The sequence below is a fragment of the Grus americana genome, chromosome 3 (assembly GCF_028858705.1).
Source record: "Grus americana isolate bGruAme1 chromosome 3, bGruAme1.mat, whole genome shotgun sequence".
In the NCBI taxonomy this organism is placed as follows: Eukaryota; Metazoa; Chordata; class Aves; order Gruiformes; family Gruidae; genus Grus; species Grus americana.
The window spans coordinates 98598228-98621437 of record NC_072854.1 but is presented as its reverse complement, the minus strand read 5'-3'; positions in this window follow the sequence as shown (position 1 = coordinate 98621437).

The window sequence follows — 23210 nt, the reverse complement described above, 5'->3', positions numbered from 1 at the left end:
CTCCTGAATATGACTGACCATTGTTGTGCCTATTTAGCTATCTACATGAGTCTCATGAATGTCTTGTAAACTGACAGTATTTTTTTATCTCTAGTCTGAAATATTAAGATCCTTGCATTTCCTGGGGCTATGATATGCTCATAGATACCCTGTCATAAAGTCTTTTTAATCCTGCCAGCTAACGAGAGCATCAGATTTTTTTTAGATCCAGGCATTTATCTGTAACTCCACCTTAAATTCTGAGCTCCTGTGGTCAATCTACTCGTGTTCTGAGACAACCAGTTATTTCTCCATGTAGCCTCCACCTCCTATATGCTATCAATGTCTTCTAATTTTGCATCATCAGCGTGTTTTTTGGCACTTTCCTAGTCTTTGGGATGGGGACCTTAGAAAATTTGAAAGATTAAAGAACTCTACCAATGATACCGTTCATTACTTTCCTTCTTGCATCCACCTATTTTCCTCTCATCTTAGCCTTGTTCTAAAGCTGGCCTATTATCAAGGCGTTTAGCAATTCCAATCACTTCTGCCCTTTTCCAAGTATGAATATTGTATTTTTATTCTCTCACCCTAAAAATGGAGATGGTCATGAAAAAACCTTTTCTTCATTGTCCTTAAGTTTGAAACTTCAACTGGGTGGAAGTAAAGATACATCTGTTTGAGGGGGCTTTAGGGGCTGTTTCTGTGAACAGAAGAATAACACGAAGAAGCAAAAGACAACAGTAAATGGATATTCCCTCCTACCCACCATGTCTGAGCCTTTTTTGATCTGACCTGTTCCTGTTCTTTATGTGTACATATTTAACTTACTACATGTAGTGCACTTTTCTGTTTCCCCTGCATAAAAAGTATGTGTGGATCTCAGTCTGTATTTTGAAGCGCCTTTTTTTTTTTTTTGTCATATTGTTGAAATCAAATTAGGGTATATGTAAATCTCATCTCAAGTTCCTGCTGTGGTATGTCAGTTGTGTATATGATCCTATTGGTAGATCCACAATGTCAGGTGGGTACAGTGGTGCTTTTCCATAATTACATCATCAATGCTTTTAAGTTTGATGGTGAAGCCTTATTTTTTGCATCACAATTGTCTGGGGTTTTGGGGTTTTTTTTGCTTGTTTGTTTGTTTTTTTAAATCTCCTCCTCTTTTACAAAGATTCACAGCTTTGCCTTTTGACAGTTTACTGCATTAAAGGTGGCTAAGCTATGGAATACTGCTATAGCATATGTGGTAGCTTAACCGCAGTCTTCAGTTTGTGTTTTTGTTTTCCTTTGGAGATGCAAACCCTTCCCTCAGTGAATGGAGATTTCCACTGTACCCTGTCTCTCTGATTTTACAAGTGGTGCAGTGTGTTTTGTTTTTGCCTTACGTGGGAGTGGGGGTGCAGGTTGAAAGATAAGAAAGCTGTGTTGTAGCGTACTGGTTCCAAAAATGATAAAATGTGAAAAATAACAGACTTGTTCCAGGGCCATGCAATCAAAATAGATTTTGCACTGGAGATATAAAAAGAGACTAAGCAAAACATTCCTGAAATAATTTATGCTGAGTTCAAGTTTAAAGCCAGAGTTATAATAGTATATTATGTGTTCTTTTGGCATTCTGTTTTTAAAGCAACAAAATGATCTCAACTTTTGCACTCCACTTGGTGCATTGATTCCCTTAATATTCTACAGTCAGAGCTATGGCTCTACCAGTCTTTCCAATGGCTCATTTTCAAAATTGGAAGACTTTATTGTGTTTTCAGTGTCATCTATCTGGTTTCTATGGCAGTGATATGCTACGGTTTATTGGCATCCATGAGCTGAGCTATCAGCTTCTTGAGTTACATATATTCCACCGTGTTCTGGGCTGTCTTGGTGTCACACTCACAAAGAGAAGCATTCATATGTCTCTTTGCTTGTCAATTAATGTTTTTCTGCTTATGCTTGCTTATGCCAACCACCTGTGTAACCTACCTGTTGGTAACCCAGCTGAGCTGGTAACCTTTGCCAAGTCTGGGCAAGGGCTGAGTCCTGCTGTGGGCAAGGTAGCTTGCCTCTTGCAAGCCGAGTTCAGAGTCTAAAAGGTTTTACGCTGTGTGTGTGGCCTGGCTATGCCAGTTGGCCTTAGGGCCAGAAAATGGGCCCTGGCTCTGCTTTGCTTGCTAACGCAGACATAGATAGAGCCAAAGGGCAAAGGCCTATCAGGACATCTCCTAAGACTGAATATTTTTATGTTGTGTAGGTATTTGTTCTCCTTCCTCTCTCTACAATACTTTTTCTCATTGCTTCCAGATATTTTACCATCTTATTTCAAGAAGTGGTATTTTTTATTATTATTTTTTACAGCTAATTATTTATTTTTACCTCTGCTTGATAAGCAAAATACACAGGAGAGACCTGTGACTAGAAGGGCCTTAAACATGGGCTAGCTTGAAAATGTAGGAAACCATCTGCCAAAGGCTTCAGTTAACAAGCCTAAATTCTCAATAATCTAAAACTTATTAAGTTGCAAAGTTAATGAAATCTGAGTAGCATGCAAAAAATTATTTTCAAGTATAGTTTTTCAGTTAGAAAAAAAATTTGTCGCTTGAATTGGGAGTCTGGTACAAAGCCTGCTGAAACATTTGAGAGTTTTGCCAGTGCTCTCAACTGGGGCTAGACTTGGCCTCCACACACAAGCACTCTTGGGGCAAAAGCATTATAGTCAAATGGAAGTTACATTTTCCACTCAAAATAATCTCTGAAAGGTCAGGCCCTAGAAGTGTCCCAGAACTGAGACTTCACCAAAGAGTTACAAAAGCTGCATGTGAAATTGCATAGGCATTGATAACAATGTAAAATGAAAGATATGGGGGAAACATACAAAGCCAACAGCAAAATATTTTTTCATAGAATATACCATATGCCTAACTGTATAGAGATCAAACTTAAAATAAGCCATGTCTATTCCAGAAATGCTCTCAATATCTATGTGCGTACCTTCATGTTTATATTGTAAATTCCATGCATTTTGAAAATAATCGGCTGCCACAGTGCTAAAGCAGGCGTCCCCTGGAGCCTACGCCAAAGAGTGGAAAGCCACAGCCGTGGCTAAGGCTGGTCATCCCGACCAGGCTGGCGGCAGTTTCACTGCCTGGTACTCAGCCTGGATTTCCATCAAGGCCTGTACTGTCTAAAGACACAATTATAGTTACTTTTAGTTCTAAGTGCCTGCATAATGGAAAGAATATCTTGTGTCTTGGGGAAAAAAAAAAAAGCGGGTTTATAGCATGCCTAAGAGGATTTGTGTTGCATGCCATGAGTGGCTCGTGAGGTGTTTGAACGGACAAGGCTACATGGGAATTTTTGAAAGACTGACCATGTTTGGGCCAAAACATGGCATAGTCTAGCTTCAAACCTTGCTTGAGTGAACTGTCTTACCAGGTCCTGGATATCGGGAATCTTGAGTGAACCATGTTAGCAGGTTCCAGGTTTTCTTCTTTCTTCTGCTGTAGAAGGGAGCTCAGAGGCAACTGGTGTTACGTGCAGTGTGAACAAACAGGAGCTTGAGAGCTAACGAGTGAGTTAAATTATTTGACAGTATAGGTATATAGTCTGCAGAGGTCAAGAAGAACCTGAATCAACCCATGGATATTAGCCTAACATGAAGATGCTCAGGACTTTTGTAAAATTCAGATTTGATCTCCTTTAAAGAAGTCATAATGAAAAGAGTACGTATGTATTCATGTTTATGTGCAGGAAGGAAGGGTAGAGACTGAAGTCTGATCTTTGAAAAACTTTTGTGCCACAGTCCTAAGCGTAGGCTTAGGCTGGTTGAACTCTAAATAGGGAGAGCCAAGTAAGTGATTATTAGACTGTTTATATTGAGTTGGGGCTGCCTGTGCTTGTTTAAGATTGAGACGTGTTGGTGACATGAGAATGGGCAAATTAAAATTACTGGGTTGAGTTCCTTCTACATTTATTTTTATTGAGTTACGTAGTTTAATTATGCTGCAGTAGGGGATAATTTAACTTGTCTAAAAAAGAAAAAGTCAACTTACTGCCAAATTCACATATTTATAATACTCTAGGTTAGACTGATCTAGAGCTGTACTTTGAAAAGTAAAAAAATAAATTGATATTTTGCACTGGAAGTGAATAATTTTTAGCACAAGGGTAGTCAGGTAACTGAATGAAGCGATTATGTTTTTAATGATTTAGAAACTACTTATATTTAGATAGTACACTAAATTTGTTGTGTAGCATCCATTTGAAAGTATAACTTCAATATTATATAATACATTATTACAGCATTTGTATGTCCTTTTAAAGGAAGACTGCCTGCTTATACCCTTTGTTCTGATACCTTCCCTTTAAATTTATGCAGTTGCCTTAGGTATCATAGCAGGAGGTTGCTTCATGCAAACAGTGGGGGAACAAGGTTTAATGAATAGCAGGAAAGTGTTTGTTCTGCTTTACAAAAAAAAAAAAAAAAAAGATGCAGCACATTCCATGTATTTTAATGTAAAGACCTAATATTTCATGACTGAACTTTTTTTTAAAAGAACTGTTGTAATCAGAACTATGGAAAATACATAACATCCTGTTTATATACTTGTCAGATATTCCTTTTTAGTAGAATCATTCTTCATATCCAAGAGTTCCTCCATCCAGCTTTGATTGTCTATTGTTTTACTACCCTAACATCACAATTTGCTGGTATCACAACTTAAAAATGTCAAGAACATATTTTAATGAAAGTAATGTATAACCTACAGCTCATCCACAACAAAAGTAAAATTTTGTTGAATTCATAGTTTTGTTTCTTTTTTGGAAAAAGATTTAATCTTTGGTAGGGGAAAAATGTATTTGTCTCTCTTTAACCAGGTCTAAAGAAGTTTTCCCCATGAGTAGCCACAAAGAATTCCTGAACAGTAAATTTCTGCAGGCTGTTAGGTATTTGCTTGAGTGGGCAGCTCTCTAAACAGAGATGGCATGAGTTCTTCTATGAAGAATTATCAGAAAGTGAGGACCTCACTTGTTTTAAGTATGTATTGCAAAAATATAGGAATAAGAATTTTTAGGTTTATGCTACGTTTTAATCTATATAACACATGATGAGATGGTTAAATTATTATTGGTCCTAGCCTTCTAACTTCTATTTTCCTTATTCTTTCCTCTCCAGCAGTTTTCTCAAGTTAGTTAGTCATCAGCAACAAACAGACTTGCACTCATACAATAATTAAAAAGTAATCTAGTTAAGGTTGAGTGTAAGTTTAGCTGAAGTTGAAAGACTCAAAATCCACAAAAAGGGCTTGGGAAAGTATCTCTGTTGATAGTTATCTCAATTAAAAAGGTATGATAGGTCTGATGTTAAATATGTATGGAAATATGCTGATTTCCAGATCAGCTAGCATATCTTTAAAGTGTAACTCTTGTTAGCTTACATTGACTCTTGTTATTTGACAGAACCGACGATCCTTTTGTCTTTTATTAGCAAAGCACCTGGCAAGCTGAGATCTTCATCAATAACTGATGCTCTTGGGCTTTGCCACAGTACAGTTACACAGCTAGTGACAGGGAAGGTGCTAATATTGGCTCTCCAAGATAAACTCCCAATTAATTTCAGAGGCATCGCTGGCCTCAGTCTCATACCATGGGATTTACAATATTTTACTTTCCAAGATTTTACTATAAATGAATTGGTAGGACAATGGTTAGCATTGCTGCTAAAGACTAGGCAATATGCATAGATGTAATACTTTGTAACCCTTGAACCTTGCAAAATGTTACTTTTAAGATAATTTCAAATCTTGCTTATATCTGTTATGTAATAATGCCAAGACCTCAAATATGTAAATAGCCTGGAAACGTTATTAAGAAAAAGAACAAACGTATTTGACATACACGGCTCCTATAGTTGATCGCTGCAGTGTGTCGTTCAAAGTATGCTGTGAGGTTAATATGGATATGAATGTTAGGATAGCTTGTTAAAAAATGTGTAATTTCAACCAAATAGACCTGTACAGTATTTATAATGAAAAATGTATACCTGTTGCTTAAAACCAGCTATGTTGGGTGGGTTTTTTTGCCTTTTTATCCTTAAAAAGAGGTAGTAACGTCCATATCTTCTAGGCCTGTTTGTTAACTTACTGTTTCATTCTAATTAAATTTGTGAAAACAGCTTCACATCAAAGTACGTTAATGGGCTCAGGAATTCAGTATCAACCTTGCTTGAAAAGTTTTCATTGTCTTGAAAGTAGAGTTAAGAATGAAGTTTATAATGGAAATTCTAGACGTAGTCTTGGCCTGTGTGCTGAGAGCTGATACTGCTGTAATGTATCAGTGTGTTTTGGTTTGTTTTTTTTTTTTTTTACAAATGCCAATTTTTGCTTTCACAATGAAATATGATAATACAGTTAATTCTGTTTTCACCATGCAGCCTTTCTCTGCGGTCTTGAACGGTGAGGACAGAATTAAGTCCAAGGTACATGTCACAACAGCAACTTTCCATCCTAAGTTCCTGGTCTCCATCTGTGTTGTAACTCAGCTCAGTAGTGGTACTTGACATGACGAGACCGGAAGAATTTGGCCCTGTCTCTTCTCTGTAAGAAATACTGGCAGTGGAGGTTAGTGGTGTGTTGCAATCTGCTTTATGATATGTTGGGGTTGGGGGAGGAGGGAGCCCTACCTATCACATCTGCCTTGCGAATCTCCCCAAGGTAAACAGGAGGAGAATGGCATGTATGAGGGAGGACAACCCCGGTGTTGATGAGTAACAAAAACAGCCAATAAATTCACATCAAGGATGCCATCCGTGACATGAATATATACTTAAATCTATCTGAATGTACTGCAGTACATTTAAAAAATAAAAAAAAAATAAATAAAAAATTCACCCTGGAATAAATGAGAGTATCTAATTGAAATGCCAAACAAAGGGTCAAATGGTTACAGAGAGGGAGGGAGAAATTAATAATAAAAACGAAGCAATGGTAGATAAAAAAAGAGATAAGAAAGAGAAACCTTTTCATGCAAGATTGTCAGAAATCATTGCTCAGCATATGTTATGAAATGTATCCTTCAGAATAATTTGCTTCTTCCTTTATATATATCTTTTAATAGCTATCTCTTGTTAATTAGAATTTGTGACAACTGCTACAAGGCAAATACTAGTTTAATTAAAGTTCATTGTGGATATTTGAATGGAATTCAATTGGCCTTGGATTTAACTGGGAAAGAAGTATTGGAAACTATTTTTATTAATGCAAACTTGGGCTGAAAAAGTGACTAACTTTCATGGGAAACAAATACATCTGTAACTTTTAGTTCATTTGATATAGAAGGTCCCTCAGTTAGAACACTGTTGTTGTTCTGAGTTAATATGCTGGAGAATTTGCTTTTTCTGCATGTCCCTCCACCTCCTCTCCCCCAGAAAAGAAAAAGGAGCAGTTGTTAAGTCAGAGTAGAAATCACAGGGTGTGATTTACCTCTTCATATGCACAATGGAAAGAAAAAAACAATAAATATCTGAAAGTAATAATTCCTAAACATATTTTTGGTTGTAAATTAATTATTTTTGTTTATTAATGACTTAAAAAAAAAAAAAAAAACAAAACCAAAAACCACACACACACACTCCCCCAACAAAAAAAAACCCAAACCAACCCCAAAACCAAAACCAGAAGAGGAATGAATCTCAGGAGGCAGTCTAATTTTATGTTCTTCTATGGTCAGTAATTGTGAGGAAAAGGTATGCTTTCCTAATGCTTTGATGCAGTTATTAAACAGTTATTAAGATTAAACTGTTATTTTGGAGGTACTGGATCAACCCATCTCAAGCATATGGCTGATGCGTATCCTCGTGTGCCCTGTGTGAATCGGGATAAACAATACTACTTCAAATATGTAATACTGAACAATGTAAACTGACTTAGGTCACCATATAAGTAGTGGACATGGCATGATGTTCTATCCCACAATATTGGGACTGCTGATCAAGTTGTACAGTGGGGAAAAATGAGTGGGGCAATATTGAGTATTTGCTTTAAATGTGTTTGGAGCGTGAGAAGATGGATGATTAGAACAACTAGTCACGTATCTCACAGGACTTAATGAGATTGAGCAATCATGTTACAGATACAGCTCATATTAACATTACAGCCACAGCTCCTAACATTCCAAAAGTGTATTATTTAAAAGAGACTTCTGATAAGATCTTGAGAGTTAGCATACATTGCTAGAAGCATTGTGTTTGGAGGGAGAGTTTTAGAGGAAACACCGTGTTAATGGATAAATCAGATTTGGCAATCAAATTGTTAAACCAATCCACTACAACTGGTTATGGAGTTCCATAGTAAATCAGAACAAGGAAGAGGTCATAGTTAAAAAATAATCCTTAAAAAAAAAAAAGTCTTGTGGAACTGCAGCTAAATACAGAAAATACATAGTAAAAGCAGATACCTATGTTCAAAGACACTGAGGTTTTTTCCTACCTCTTTCTGAAACTTTTCTCTTTAATTTTTTGTATACATGTTTGCTAAGGAAAATTTATCTTAGATTTCAAAAGTGATTTAACTTGTAAATGTCTGAAATTTGTGATCCCCAGTATTAGACAGGGGTTCAGTTTTTATTGTATAGATGCTCAGCACCTTGTAAAAATCAAGATTTTTTTTTTTTTTTTCCTTAGGTATCTCAGGGCAAATAAAAGCTGATGTGCTTGCAATTACTGATTGCCCTCCGAAAATTTAAACTTAGAAATTTGTAGAGATGGAATTTATTGGCCTGGGGTGGAGAACTGATGTGTCTGAACTGAAACTGGTTGGTGCTACAGGAGGGAATCTGGATGAATAGATATGATGTTAACTGAAGTTTCTGGACTTTAATGAGCTAAATAATTCAGATGTTGGAATAGGGATCTTGTTCTTATTCATAGATGTTGATACCTTTGTCACATATGTTGCTCCCTTTCTCCTACCCATAAAAGCATAATAGCACTGTTTTATCTACCTTTAAAAATTATTTCAAAGGACCTGAAGTGGTTTAGGCACCAACTTTCATTGAATGCCTACAGAAATATGTATCGTCATCATGTGATTAGATCAGTTAAATAGCTCTTTAAATTATGAAGAATACTACTGACTTTTTAAGTCTATACTGAGAAGTACAGAAATCTGATTTTTTTTTCTTTTTGAAATTAAAGGTAGATCCATTGTCCATCATTTGTGTTTAAGCAAGGACCAAAAATGCAAATAAATTATAGTGATTTTTTGGCTAAGAAATATACAGAATAATGAAAACAAAACAAATTATTCTTCTGATCTTTGATGTTTTCTTTTCATACTGTCTTGTTTTGAGTTAAATATGCTTGAAGGATATATTATTCAAGAATACTTTCATTCTAAATTACCATTACTGTACATTGTAGCTCATGTAATTAAAATAGTTGTTCAGAGTGTGCAGATGACTTGCAGTTTATGTGAGATCATGTGTTCAGGAGATAATGCTTGAAGTGGATTACTACCTGCCTTCGAAGCATTTGAAATGGGTTTAATTTGGGATAGAAACAACCACATGCTTTTGATACAATTCCATTTAATTTATGTTCCTGTTTGCCCTCAGAACTGTCTGTAGCTATCTCGCGGTGTCCTAACCAGGATATAATCATACAGTTTTATTTTGTAATTTCACAGTTGTACTACACTTTGTTCTCTTATCAAACACGTGCATAGTGCTAAAATAAAAAAGAAAACAAACAGACCCACAACCAAAATCTGACTTGAAAATCTGGAGAGGTGATTAGCAAGACAACTGTAAAACAAAAAACCACAAAAACCCCCAACTTAAAATCTGTTAGTGAGTCTAAAACAAAATGACATTCAAAAAAGGCAAGGTGATTCTTGGTCAAGGTACACACGTAGAGCCTAAGGAGCAGTGGTATGTGCTGTTGTTGGGAAACTCAGATGTGGGATTTGACATATGTTTGTGAAGATCTGAGCTGCAACAAGCCTTAGAAATGCTAAATGTGCATTGCGACGTGGAACGATCAGTCATTGACCTATGCTGGATGGCACGTATTTTATGATAGAGTTTATCCTATACGCAGCTTTCAGTTTGCTGGTGGTTTGTTGTTGCTGTGTTCAATCCTTCCTAGTATAGATGCAGAAAGCCTGTTTCTGATTTTTAAAAGATTCATAGCTTAGTGATGCAGAAACAAACACACTTGGAACATACAAAACAAAAAAGCAACTGAAACATTTCAGATGGCTGTATATACTTCCCTTTTAGGTAAGAGACCACTGCAGATGTCAGAATCTGAAGTCTTTTCTCTGGGTTTTGTTTTTCCTAAGTGTGTGTGCTTCTGACCCATAATTTTTAATCTGTTTTTTTAAAACCAGAAAGAACTTTCCTTTTAAAACCAAAATAAAACAAATCTCTGTCTGTGTTTTTTCTTGTTTTGTGCTGCTTAATATATTTAGGAAAAATCCTAAACCTAACCATAATATTACTCACCTGCAACTTTTTAATTGTTCATTCATTTCAAGGCTTTGGACAATAATAAAAAAGTTCTAGAACATTAGCTAGTAATACACGTAGCTTATGGCTTTAACCTGAAGGAGCTGAACACTAAGTAGTGCCCATTGCATTTTAGGGATGATATTCAGAAACTGGCAAAATAAGTCAAAACATTGGGAACGCTGATTCAAACTCTGGTGCTGTTATTGCTTAAATAACTTGGTATTTAATGTTATTTATATAGTCAAGTAAATATCCTTTAATTTTTATCTGTCATTTGAATTTGTACCTGTCTGAATTTTCTGACCTTTTTGGGGGGGGGGGGGGGGGGGGGGGGGGGGGGGTTAGGTGGTTTAGGGAGGATCAGTTAAGTCTTAAATATGGCGAAAGTCATGGTTCAGGTTACTGGTTCTGAAGTATGGAATACATGGTATTTCAAACTAATTTCCCTCTACAGTCGATGTTTCCTCTGAAATAGAGGAAGCTAGTGAGCGTCTCAGGTTAGGCTGGTTTAGGCTGAAAAGGTTGACCTGTCCCAGGCTCCTCCTCTGCCAAATCTGAATGATCCTGCCTGACTCTGCAGGACTGTTTGCATGCTTCGGTGTGTCCGGGACCACACGATTCTTGCCCAGCACACTCTGTTCGAACGCGTAGCAGTGGTGTTACGCTCAGATTTTTTACTTCTGCCATGGTCGCAGCTACTCTGGGTGCTCTCTTGTTTGCATGCCTCTGGTTAAGTATGGCCTTCCTTCATGGAAATAGCTTTATGACCCCAGTTGTGCAACAATGCATGAAACTGCAAACACCTGGAAAGATTTTTCCATGGTGCAAGCATTAGCGCATCAGTGGCCAAACATCTGGAACTCATCAGAAGATTCCCAATGGTGCCTTGAAGAGCTGATTGAGATTTCTTTCTTGTATAAGATGCACATCTCTCTTGACGTTGATTCTGCAAATTGAGAGGAAGCAGGGGGCAGGGAAAGTCTCTGATTGGCAAATGAAAATATCTACCATCAGGAATATTTTCTGTTAAAAATGTAAAATATCAGCATGTGTGCATATAATTTTTTGAAATAAAATATTCACTTAAAAATAAAACTTCATTTGTTGTCGTTACCAAATAACAGGATTTTGGATATCAGGATTTCTGTAAATACTTTGGTTTTGAAACACAGAGTTTGACCTAAAGTGAAATGCTTTTCAAAGTGGTAAAACTGACCTGGGTCTCAACATATTAAGAAGTGAAATTCCCAGACTTAGACTGGTTCTCATAATGTATGTTTTTGTCCTACATTCTATGGCTTTTCTGTGTAAGATATGGATAAACTAGAGGTGAAAAGTAAACAGAGAGGAAGCAGCTGCAGTTATGTTTGCTATTTCCAATTTGTCAGATTTTCTCCTTCCTGATCTTTCACACGTGAGTCCTTGTTGTGACCTGTTGCTTATAGCTGCTGATATTGTGGCTCGGTACTACGCCCTTTGGGGGACATCTGGCACATTGTGGCTTCACTACATCTGGAAGATGGTACAAATTAATCTCTGTTTAAAGTCAAGTAATTTTTGAAGGGCCACAGTGGCATAATTTTTCAAGACTGTATGATGACACATGTGGAAACTGCCTGTACACTTTTTTTTTAAACTATCTTCCTTTTATTTTGACTTTTCCTGTAACAAAATAGGGCTCCATCCTGCGATGTTTTGGTGCTGCTCAGCATAGGACATTTATTGATTTCTTCCTTGTCAAGCTGGACACTCAGTCAAGTATTGGAGGGGGAAAAAGAAAGGCCTCCTTATCATAGATCTTTCTTCCCCAGCAGCATGATCTGTGTAGAGAAACTGGGAGGCAAATTGTACAAGCAATATTTCGATGACTGTACGCTGCTCAAAAATGTCTCTTGGAGGGAGATACCTCATAGGTCTAGCAACTGCATCCATGTCCTACTGGACTGTCAGAAACCAGCTGGAGCCAGTCACAGAATTGAGCCTTCACTGTAAAAGTTACGTTTAAAGGTTTCCATCTGCGTATTATGGTCACTTCTAATATTATTTTTAAGTTGCAGGAAGATACTGATTGTTGGGGGTGTTTTTTTATATAATAAGAGCACAGATTTTTGAACTGATGAAGCTGGGTATCTATAGGTTTTTTTAAGCCCCTCTAATCTGATGTATTTATGATGCATTGTCATGCTTGATTAAAAACAATGAAAGCTGAATTGTCATTTGTGTAACTGTGTTACATGGCTTTCTGAAGATGATCAACATTTTCAGGCATTACTGAGAACAAATGGGAAATAGTTATGTAAACCCAAACTTGTATGAAAAAAACCCAAACCACATCTGCATTTTCTTCTAACGTTAAAAAAAATTATTATTATCCTGGATGTATTGTTAGTTGTGGTTCATTGGGAACATGAAAGTGAAAGATTTATGAATTAAAAAAAACTTTCTTGAAAAGGTAAAGGAAGACTTGGAAAATGTCCCCTTCCCCCCAGTCTTTCTGATTTAAGTGTATATGCAACTGTTCAAAACAGAGGAAAATATAACCAGGTCATAAACTTAGCTCTGTATTGACTTTGTTAGAAGCAAAGCCCCGAAGTCTCATTGCTAGTGTCTTCGATGAGAAATATTGAGGGCCAGTAGAAACTGAACCATAGACCAAAACAGAGGATGCAGTGTGTGTGCATTTTGGGATGTTTTACTTCAGACTAGCTCTCATGTGGTCCCACAGGCTGCGTACCCATGTGGCTGGAGCGCATCTTTGGTTTAACTTCAGCTGAAACAGATTCGGTTCACGTGCTCCAAATCAATGGTCAGTGTGCAGGGACAATTGGGAGATTTGCTTCAGAATTGTCGTTGTGATTTAAACTAAACCAGTAATTATATTCAGCCATTGCTGCCTTCACTGAGAACTGGCTTAGGTCAACAATGACTGTTTTTTCAAGATTATATTGGCAGTAAACGAGTGTGATCTACAAATGAGACTTTTTGGAAAAGATTGAGCTAGGTGTACCTATTATACTTTTCCTATGGAATTTGGGGTTCCATTTTCAAAAGGATGAAAGATACTTATAGCCTATCCTTGTTTTCAGGTGCCATTTTTAATGCGGAATTTTCACGATGATCTTAATTTTAAAGATATTAGAGTACGAGAAGCATTTCCCAGATTCTTGTGATATATAATTGACTTATTGGACTGCAAAACGTTCCAAACTGCTGACCTCTGGAAGTTTGGCAGATACAAAAATGTAACTAGAATATGTTTGACAAAAAAGATACATAAGGATGGAGCAGTGACTTCAGGGAATTTGGATCATAGAACTGGGTAAGTTTTGTTGCATGGGTACTGGCTTACAGCGGAGAAAGCATCCAGTGTAATTCTGGATTGAAAACAAAGCTTAATCCTTCGTGAGAATACATATATATATATATAAAAGAAAGAACACCTCTGTCTTTTCTGAGGTAAAAGAAAGCTTCATTCTAGTGGCTAGAGTAACAGGAAAAATTTCAGTAGATTTAGGATGTCACATACGATTCAAGTCTTGCCAGAGACTGAAGTCAGTGGTATGTGCTGTGCATGTTACTGGCCCAGGATCTAAGAGGCTTTTCCAAACTCACACGAAAACTCTGTGGCAAATGTGGAAGCTCAATCCGGATCTTCTGACTCCTAGTCCAGTCTTCAGATTGCAGGAACATCCACCCTCCTTCTGTTCTTCATCTTTCTGTACCATGTTTTCTTGTGTGTTAAACAAGCATAACAACAGGTTTGCAGGTCAAAGAGACGAGCCACCGGTAGATTTAGGTATTGCATCCCGTGCTCCATAAACTCTGCTTCTATAATCAGTGGAAGTAGTTTGTAGAGATAACTCTTACACATAAAAGTGATAATACTGGGTTCTTCTTCTCTAACGAGCGCTCTTCCTGGTCACCTCCCGGTTTTGCTAATCTTGTCAATAAGTATACTGCGTTAGGCCTCGTGGAGAAATGTAAACTTTTAGTGCGCTGAGCCACACCAACTGTAGTGCAATTTGATGATAAAAGAGCCATTGAAATATTTTGCTGGAAAGCCAGACTACATTTTTCAAGCATGTGTTTATAAACTCCTGGTCCTAAGCACAATGGCTGCATTATAAACGAGAGCTCGGGAATAGGCAGCGCTCCAAGCGGAGTTAGGAGTGGAAAAGGAGTAACAGCTGACTTCTGTTTATCAGAGCAGCTTGAGCAGGATGTGCTTTCACATATCTAAATATTTGTGTAAACAGATGCACATTAAACCACTTAGAAATAAATAAAGCTTTCTGAAAATAGAACTCCACAATGACATCAGGAGCTGTTTATCTTCAAGAACGGTGGGAATGGGCTTGAATATCCAAATACTTCATTGAAAAAAGGCAATAAAACTAGCTTCAGATGTAATTTCTGAAGTTTATGTGACACAGGCCATCTGACTGTGCTGAGTGTACAGATTTACTAGTAGCATTTTTCTAAACCCACCCAACTTTACCTTCTTCCCCCAGCCTCACACAACGGTTGATCGTCTGTACTTGTTGCTAGCGTAGCCTTGAAGCGAGATAGCTCTTGTCTGCCTTTCTGCGTACGAAGGCAAAGAAAGCCCCGTGCGGTGCGGCGCTCTGCTAGACCACGGGCAAAGTCTCAGTACGGGCTGTCTGTCACGCACAGGATGCAAATGCTCTGGGTCTGCACAGCTTTTCTCCCATGATATCGCATATCCGTAGAGAATCATGTCTCAACAGACGAGGGTTGGTTTCAGTATGATTGTATACAAATGCTGAATTAAAAGACTCTATCATCTACAAGTAATTTTTCTACAGTGTGCTACTTTCTCTGATTCAGTTCCACAATTTGAAAGATGCTATACCACAGTCATGGTTTAATAGTTATTTTCTCTGCCTGCTTTTATATGTAACTTTCTGTTGGAGTCAGCTTGTGTGGTGGTGGTGTGTTTGGTGTTTTGGTTTTTTTGTTTGTTTGGGGTTTTTTTTAAATTCTATTTTTGGCAACTCTGTGAAATGTGTTTTATCACTTGGTGCATGCCCTAAATGCTCCTCTATTTTCTTTGTCTGGTGCACAACCTCAGATAAGTTGTTACTTTTTAAATGAAGTTTACCACACTCCATTGCTGTGGACTTCTCTGTGACCTCTTGTCTCCCTATGACCTCTGAAAATGGAACGCTACCTGCCTTTAGATTTGTTTTCCCTTGGGCATGCATCCAGGTTTTCAGATAAATGATGAGAATGTATTATAAATATGTTGTCTGAGACTACATAAATGAAACAGCTCCAAGTCTGCCCAAATTTACAAAAGAGGAGGAAGGTCTGTTTTCTGTGGATTTTAATTACATTTTCTGTATGTGATTTCTCTTACTTAATGATGTTAGTTAAGATTTTTGATAGGTTTCTATTCTATCACTGTTAGCCCTCTATGGCTTTTTGACCAGCTTTATCTCTAAAAGCTTCATGGAACAGAAGCTGGTAAAAGGAGCATTCAAACAAACTGTTTGTTGTAAATTTGGGACAAATTAGGGGATATAATAACTATCAAGGTGTATTACCAGATTTTTACAATCATTTTATGTCAATAAATGCCAGTCCTTGTTCCATGTGTTCTTACTGTGAGAACAATGCAGCTGGTCAAATGGTTAGAGAATTTGTGGTTGGAAAAGGAAATTAGTTCTGCTCAGTCTTGAGTTGATGTAGGCAAAAGCAATTTTTTTTTTGTTTTTGCATGAAGCACCATGTTTCTGAATCTTAGTGGATCTATACCTCCTGTTTGTCCTTCCTTCGAATAAATGTGAAGATTCTGGGGCTGCAACCAAGTCAAGCATTTGTGTTCTGTGATTATGAAATCCTTGTAGTTGCTTGCTCCTGCAGAACTTTATTTTGTGAATATGACAAACCTGACAATAGCTCTTCTGGCCAGAACACTCATGGCTATAAAGATTGAGTAAAAACCCCAAAAATAAATAATTATATTCACTGGATTTGTCTACAGCTCAAAAATATCTGTTTTGGCACCTCAGTATGTATGAATAAAATGAACAGTCACTGATTTTGACCAGTTGGTCTTCCTAGATCCAAAAAGTCAAACCACTGTTATTTCTGATACCAACCCAAAGTGTTGTCCACCTTTTATTTTTTTAACCCTAAATCAATACCCTCGACCAGGCATAGAAATTATTTCCTAAATTTTTCCCATATATTTGAAATATTTTGTTTCTTCTACTACCTTATCTGTGTTGAAGAATGTTTAAAAAGAAAAAAAAATTGTAGATAAGAAATTTGATATTTTTTTTCTATAAATCTGGTTTTCACTAAGTTCAGTGAATTACTTAGTTTGGACAGAATAATTACTTGCAGAACAAAGTAATGCTTGAGCTGTATCAGAATGCGACTCCCTGGGCTGCACAGGATTTGTTTTAGAATTTACTTAACTTGGAGTAAATAAATTTTGTTCAACACTAACTCCAAGTGTATGATAACGCTGTGCTGATTAAAGTGGTGTTGTACTGCTATTGCTGACTTCTCCTGATGTTCTCATACAAATGATTTAAGTGATGAAGTAAATAGTAATGTAATTCTAGGTGAATTCTGAAGTTGCATCTTACAGTGAAGTCAGGAAGTTTTAGTTTAAAAATGGAATATTTTCAAATACAGATAAGTTTAAATAAAGAAAAATAAAAATGTTACTCGTAGGAGTGAAAGCCTGATAGTCTAACTTTTGTTTATTCATAGTATCCTCCTTGCTACTTTTTTTTAAAGAGATTGGCATCACATTTACATTTCCATTCCCATAAGACAATGGATAAAAGATCTGGAAAGTATATTTCTCTTTTTACAAGTGATTCTGATAATTAAAACATTGATTCAGACTTTCCTTTAGGTATGACATGGGTTGAGTGGCAAAGAAATTTCTCATCCTTTTCCACCTGCTGTCTCCTGAATAGCAAACCACAAACATGCTTCCTTTGGTTTTGTTTGCACCTCTAAGAGGCCTTGAGTTTGTAAGCAATTTATTTCTTCTGTTCTGGTGAAATCTGAGAAAGAGGTAAAGCGAAAACTTAAAATTCTGATTCTAATTTTTGTGTAGTCACTCGAACAACTGCAAAATGAATGATATGGATGGGTCTGAAGATATTTGCATTTGTCATGCTTAGAGGAAACTGTGCAAGACATGAGGGACGCATATTCTGTAAGTGTTTTCCACTGTAATTTTCTCTCTCCTTGTCGATAAGTCAGGGTGTAGTATGATTGGGATAGCTTCAAGCAAAGGCAAAATATATCTATATTATTCTAAGGGAGTTAATACCCCTTAGAGAAGAGAGATATATTCCTGGCACTGTTTCACATTTCTCTACACCTTAATCAGTGTCATCAAAGTTGAATGAGTTCTGTGAGTGCTCTTCACACACACAGGAAAAAAGTTCTTTCATGGATACTCACGTAGGAACATGTTGAACAAAGGTGCAGGAAAGAAAGAAGAGTGAAGTAAAACTTCTTTAAAATATTTCCTCAAAATTGTCTTGGGTAGCACAGTTTCTGTCCCCCATTGTTACAACAGTGTCCTGTGTCCACACAAGTGCACATTAATAAACAATGGAGCTAACTTCATGAACTTTAAATATTTGGGAGGGGTGTGTTTTGTAGGATTGTCTTACACTGGTGACGCATTTCTCAAAAATCCAGAAAATCAATCCTCTATGTGTACTCCATTTCCCATTAGCTTTAAATTTCTGCTTAAAATATTCTACAGCGCACACGTACACATCGTTAGTGTGTGTGCTCCATGGGACTCTTTTTTTCTCTCTCTTATTTTTTAGAGTTTCATTATGGATGGCGTGTGATATGTTTCATTCTGGATTACGTGTTCATTATTGATCATCTTGGTCCTTATAGAGATACACGCACTTTAGCATTGAATTGTTCTCAGGAATACAAATTTCAAATGATTCCCTCTTCTTATGAGTTGATTTGCTGTTACAGAGGTATATTCCAGGTTTCCAAGATCCAAGGTTGTTGCTGATGCTGTTCTTTGCACAATGATGACACTCCTGCATGCCGTGTGTTCTGTGATCAAATGTTGAGAGGAGTAATTTATCACAGTCATAGAAGTGTTCTGGGACCTTTCAATGTCATCCAGTCCAACTTGCTTCCCAAAGCATGAACATCAGATCATTGTGGCTTTGGTTAGCTTTAGTCTTGAAAATATTCACAGCTGGTGACCACAGAGTCTCCCGAGTAACCTATTCCAGTGCTAAGCTACCACCTGGTGATTATTTTTTCCTCAATGTTCAGTCCGAATCTCCTAAAATATTGGATTCAGTGTGTGGCCAATTATACCTTGTTATGTTGTCTGCTGCTACTGAGAATAACTCAACTATCATCTTTGTAAGTCTCCTTTGTGTCTTTGTGGGATGCTATTAGATCATACCTTAGCTACCTCTTTTTTTCTTCTTTGCACTTCTTGTAGGCCACGTGCTGTAGGCTGCTGACCGTGTTAGAAGCCTGTTACTGCACCTTTTCCAAAATCTCCATGTTCTTCTTGGAGCAGGGGTCCAAAGCTGGGTGGAGTTCTCCAGTTGCAGCTTCACCAGTGCATTGGTGTTTTTTCCCCTGCCCTGCTGCCCCTGTTCCTCCTGATGCAACCCTGTTACGTGGTTTGCCTTAGCTGTGATGGAAGAGCACTGTTGCCTTGTATGTAGGTTGGCAACTGCTGTAACTGCCAAGCTGTTTTCAGCAGGTGCCGATACGGCCTGCGCGTCTGCCCCAGGAGCGGACCTTTTCCCTTCCTGTTGAACGTCGTAAGTGTTCCGCTGGGCCAGTCCTCAATTTTTGCCATGTCCCTCTGATTCAAAGCTTTACCCTCTAATTTCTGCTAAAGCGAATCCCTGACAGAAATCCTGGTTTTCCCATACATTGAACATTTGTGGCTTGAGAGAGTAGAGCAGTCACCGCCTCATGTGGTGTTTCTCCTCTAGACAAAAAGAAAGTAACAAATATCAGAGATTGTCTTTAAAGAGAGTTTAATGAATGAAAAAATGTAATTTGTATATTAACATGGAAGACTTTTTGGTTGATAACAGAGGCATTTTGAAGACAGATTTCCACATGGATATAGTCATTTCCCAGGAGACAGTGATTAAACTTGATGCACAAAATGGTGGGGGCCTTGAGAAAGACGTGTACCTTCTTTCTCAATGAAATTTGTTTCTCTTGCAAGCAGCTGATAGGTATTTTGTAAAGTTATGCTCCTAGCTTGTTTTCATTAGCATTCATGAATGGTCACGCCGTACTGCTTTACAACAAGATTAAAATCCTTAACTGTTACCTGTTTGTTTTGAAAGCTTCCTATTAGGATGGCCAAATCTTTCTGACATCCTTTATGGTAGCCTCATAAGCACCTTGTGTGGCAGGAGTCTGAACTACCAAATTAAAAGAGTCAGTAGATAGTGTTTACTTGCAGTATTAGGAACGTAAGTCAAGACGGCCATTAGGCTTTCGTGGTAGTTCAGGAAGCCAAAATCTAAAATGTGTTCTGTAATTGCATCACCTTCCTGAAATCCTCCTCTCCCACTGTGTCGACATCTTTGTTTATCTTCTGCTCAGTCTCTTCCAGAACTGTTTGTGTCTGCCAATGAATCTGGCAGATACATGGCTTTATCATGTGGGGTTCTTACCTGCCAAAAGGCATACAAACATGGGAGGAAAAAAAAAATTATGAGTTTTTGCTGGATGTCTTCAGTTGTGGATAAAGAAACATCTGAGGGAGACTTGTAGACATTTTCTGAGGCGATACTGCTTTTGCTGATTTTGTGTGCTATTTTAACAGTGATCATTTTTTTTTTAATTGGTCTGCCTGTCAGCGATTTAGTTCTAAGGTGTCTGTGACAACAAGACTGTTGATCTGTTGTTGTAATTCCTTCACAGGAATTTTACCACAGATCTGATTTCCAAGCGGTGCTACAGGAAAAGATCTAAAGGCCTTTAGTAATATTCCTGTAATGACAACATAGCTGGCTTTTTGTGTTCCCTTTCTTTAGGGAAAGTTAGTGATACGTTTCTAAAATGTATTCCTCCTGTGCTACCCTTGATGAAGTTAATTTTGGTACTGGAGAGACAGGAGACAACTGCTATCCTCATGCTGCTCCTCTCTTTCACGTAAGGATGTGTGCTATCTTCAGGGATAACTGAGGATACCAGAACAAGATGTGGATAATGGAGGAAAGAGACGGTCCTACCTCATGGCAAGGGAAAGCGATCTTCATGTAGATTGCTAGAGTACGTTATATCTGATATATCTGGCTATTTTCAGCTGTCAAAATGCTTTTGAAAGGAGGAAAAAAAAGCAGCAAATACTGTGTTGGATTGTAGTATTTATGGAAATACCTGCTGATTTTCCAAGATCACGGACAGTGGTCTTGGAACATCATCCATCCTGTCAGCCAGATCATTTAAGTAACGTATATTTGCAGTCTTGGAATGCTTAAGAAAGGAAAGGAAATGATAATACCAGAGTGAATTTATGCTTTCTGGATTTTTTTTTTTTAAGTAGATTTAGAAAGTACTGTACCAACTTCTGTTAAATGTCTAACCTGGTGTACCTTAAATGAACTTCTGAACCTTCTACTGCTGGCTTCAGTGATGTATGTTTTTAGTGGAAACCTTTGCATTCGAAATTAATGCATTAAAAATTTGAAAGCCATTTCAAAATTCTGAAATGGTTTCTAAGAAACAATTGGGAGAAAATAATTTCTTAGCAGTTTTTCATTGTTTTCATTCACACTGCCAGGTGTTACTCGTATGCTTTGGTTAAATCCTGTTGGCTTGTGGATTTTTATTTTTTTTTCACTTTCTGCCCTAATTTCTAGGGTTATATAACCCTTGGCTGTGGAACTTCAGTGTGTTCATGTAAACCTGAAGGTGTCAGTATCATTTTTGGATAACAGAGTGTTTCATCACAAGAGAAATTCCTGGTAAATAATTTTTTAAAAATGGGTGGGGATTTATTGCTGTATTCATTTTTATAGTTTCTTAATCTGGCTTGAGTCACTGGGAAGGAAGCCACAGATTCTTTGGTATACAGCCTTTGAGCAGCCTGTGTGTTATTGTGCTGAATCACAGCACCTGCACCAGCCTAAACAAACTGTTTTTCGCGAGCCCCTGGAGATTCTAGACTTATGAATAGAATTTTCTAGTCCAACCAATATAATTATAATAAAAGCATCAAATATTTTGAAATGGATAAATATTCATCTGCTTATGCTTGGTCTGAGCATAAATAAATTACACCCGATGTTTATGATTCATTCTATGAAGACTTACAAATGATGTTTTTGTGGTATGAGAAATATTTTGAATGTTGAATTGCTTTGTGTGATACACTTTTATTATTATTTCCATATGCACAAACCCTGGGAATTTTATTATCCATTTAACTTCCATAAATCTTTATGAATTACTGAAAAATTATTGCTTAGGTCAGATTACATTTTTTTCATAGTTTCATTAAAATATATTTTGTGGAGATATTTTTCTCTTTTTTCCATTCTTGTTACCCTACGCATGTTTTGTATGTATGACTTTAATCACTATTACCTGACAATTAATAAAAGTAAACAGAGCAAGAGAAGGGAGGAGGAGGAGGCGGTGACACAAATTCTTTCTCTAAGTGACTCACATTTCCTATGTGAATTTGGGCAAATCACTTAACTTCTCCATGTCTATTTCCACATCTGTACAGCAGGAGTAAATTTCCCATGGGCTTTATAAAAATTAATTAATCTCTGGAAAGTACCTAGAAATTCTGAAATAGAAGGCCCTGTAGATTCCAACATCTTTTAAATTACATCATGATGGCATTGATTAACTTAGGACTTGGTCAAAAGAATGTGCAGATTATTTGTACGTTTGTGCCAATGGCTATAAGTGGTGTTCATTTATGTTTCACGGGACTATATGATTGTCGCAAGGCCTCTGTGTTGTTCTCTATGGTTATATAATGTCAGCGGTAAACCTGACAAATGTCAGCTCAAGCAGATTTACATTATTACAAGAGAGTTCAGCTACCAATAAAGAAATTGGAGGAGAACAAGAATTCTGGACTTAAAATAAGGACTGTTAAAAAAAAAAATGCTTTCTATTATCAAGGTAAATACTCTTAAAACTCTTTGCTTGCATTGTTGTCACTGTGGCTTTATTTTTTGTTCATAAGTTCTATTGCCTGGTATTGCTCAATGTGTAACCTTTCCCTTTTGGGCCATAAGAATAAAAAGGATTGAGTATTTGCGAAGCAATGCTACAGCCATCTGGCGAGCTGTGCCTTTGGCCTTTTTCTGTATATTTTCATGGTAACTGTACTGGTTTTCCTGGTTGACCTTGTAATCGATAGAAGTCCAGGCATATCAACGCTGATTATTATTTTAGATCTTATTAGGAATAGCAGTTGGGGGGGGGAAGCATCTCAGATTTCTTTTGGATGAATCTGGGAGGGACAGCTAGCTCCGCACTGAGCAGGAAGCCTCAGAAAGGACTAAGCAGGTTTTCATCGTCTAGGGTGCGATAAGGCAGTTGTCTGATGGTGTCTTTGGTGTCTTTCTACATCCAGTCAACTGACATTGTCAGTCTGCCCCAGCCTCTGCTGAACAAGCAAGATTTTCAGGTTCTGGAGACTTCCCCGAGCTGTAATGTAAAGCTGCAGCGTAATGCATTATCATTCTGGGAAT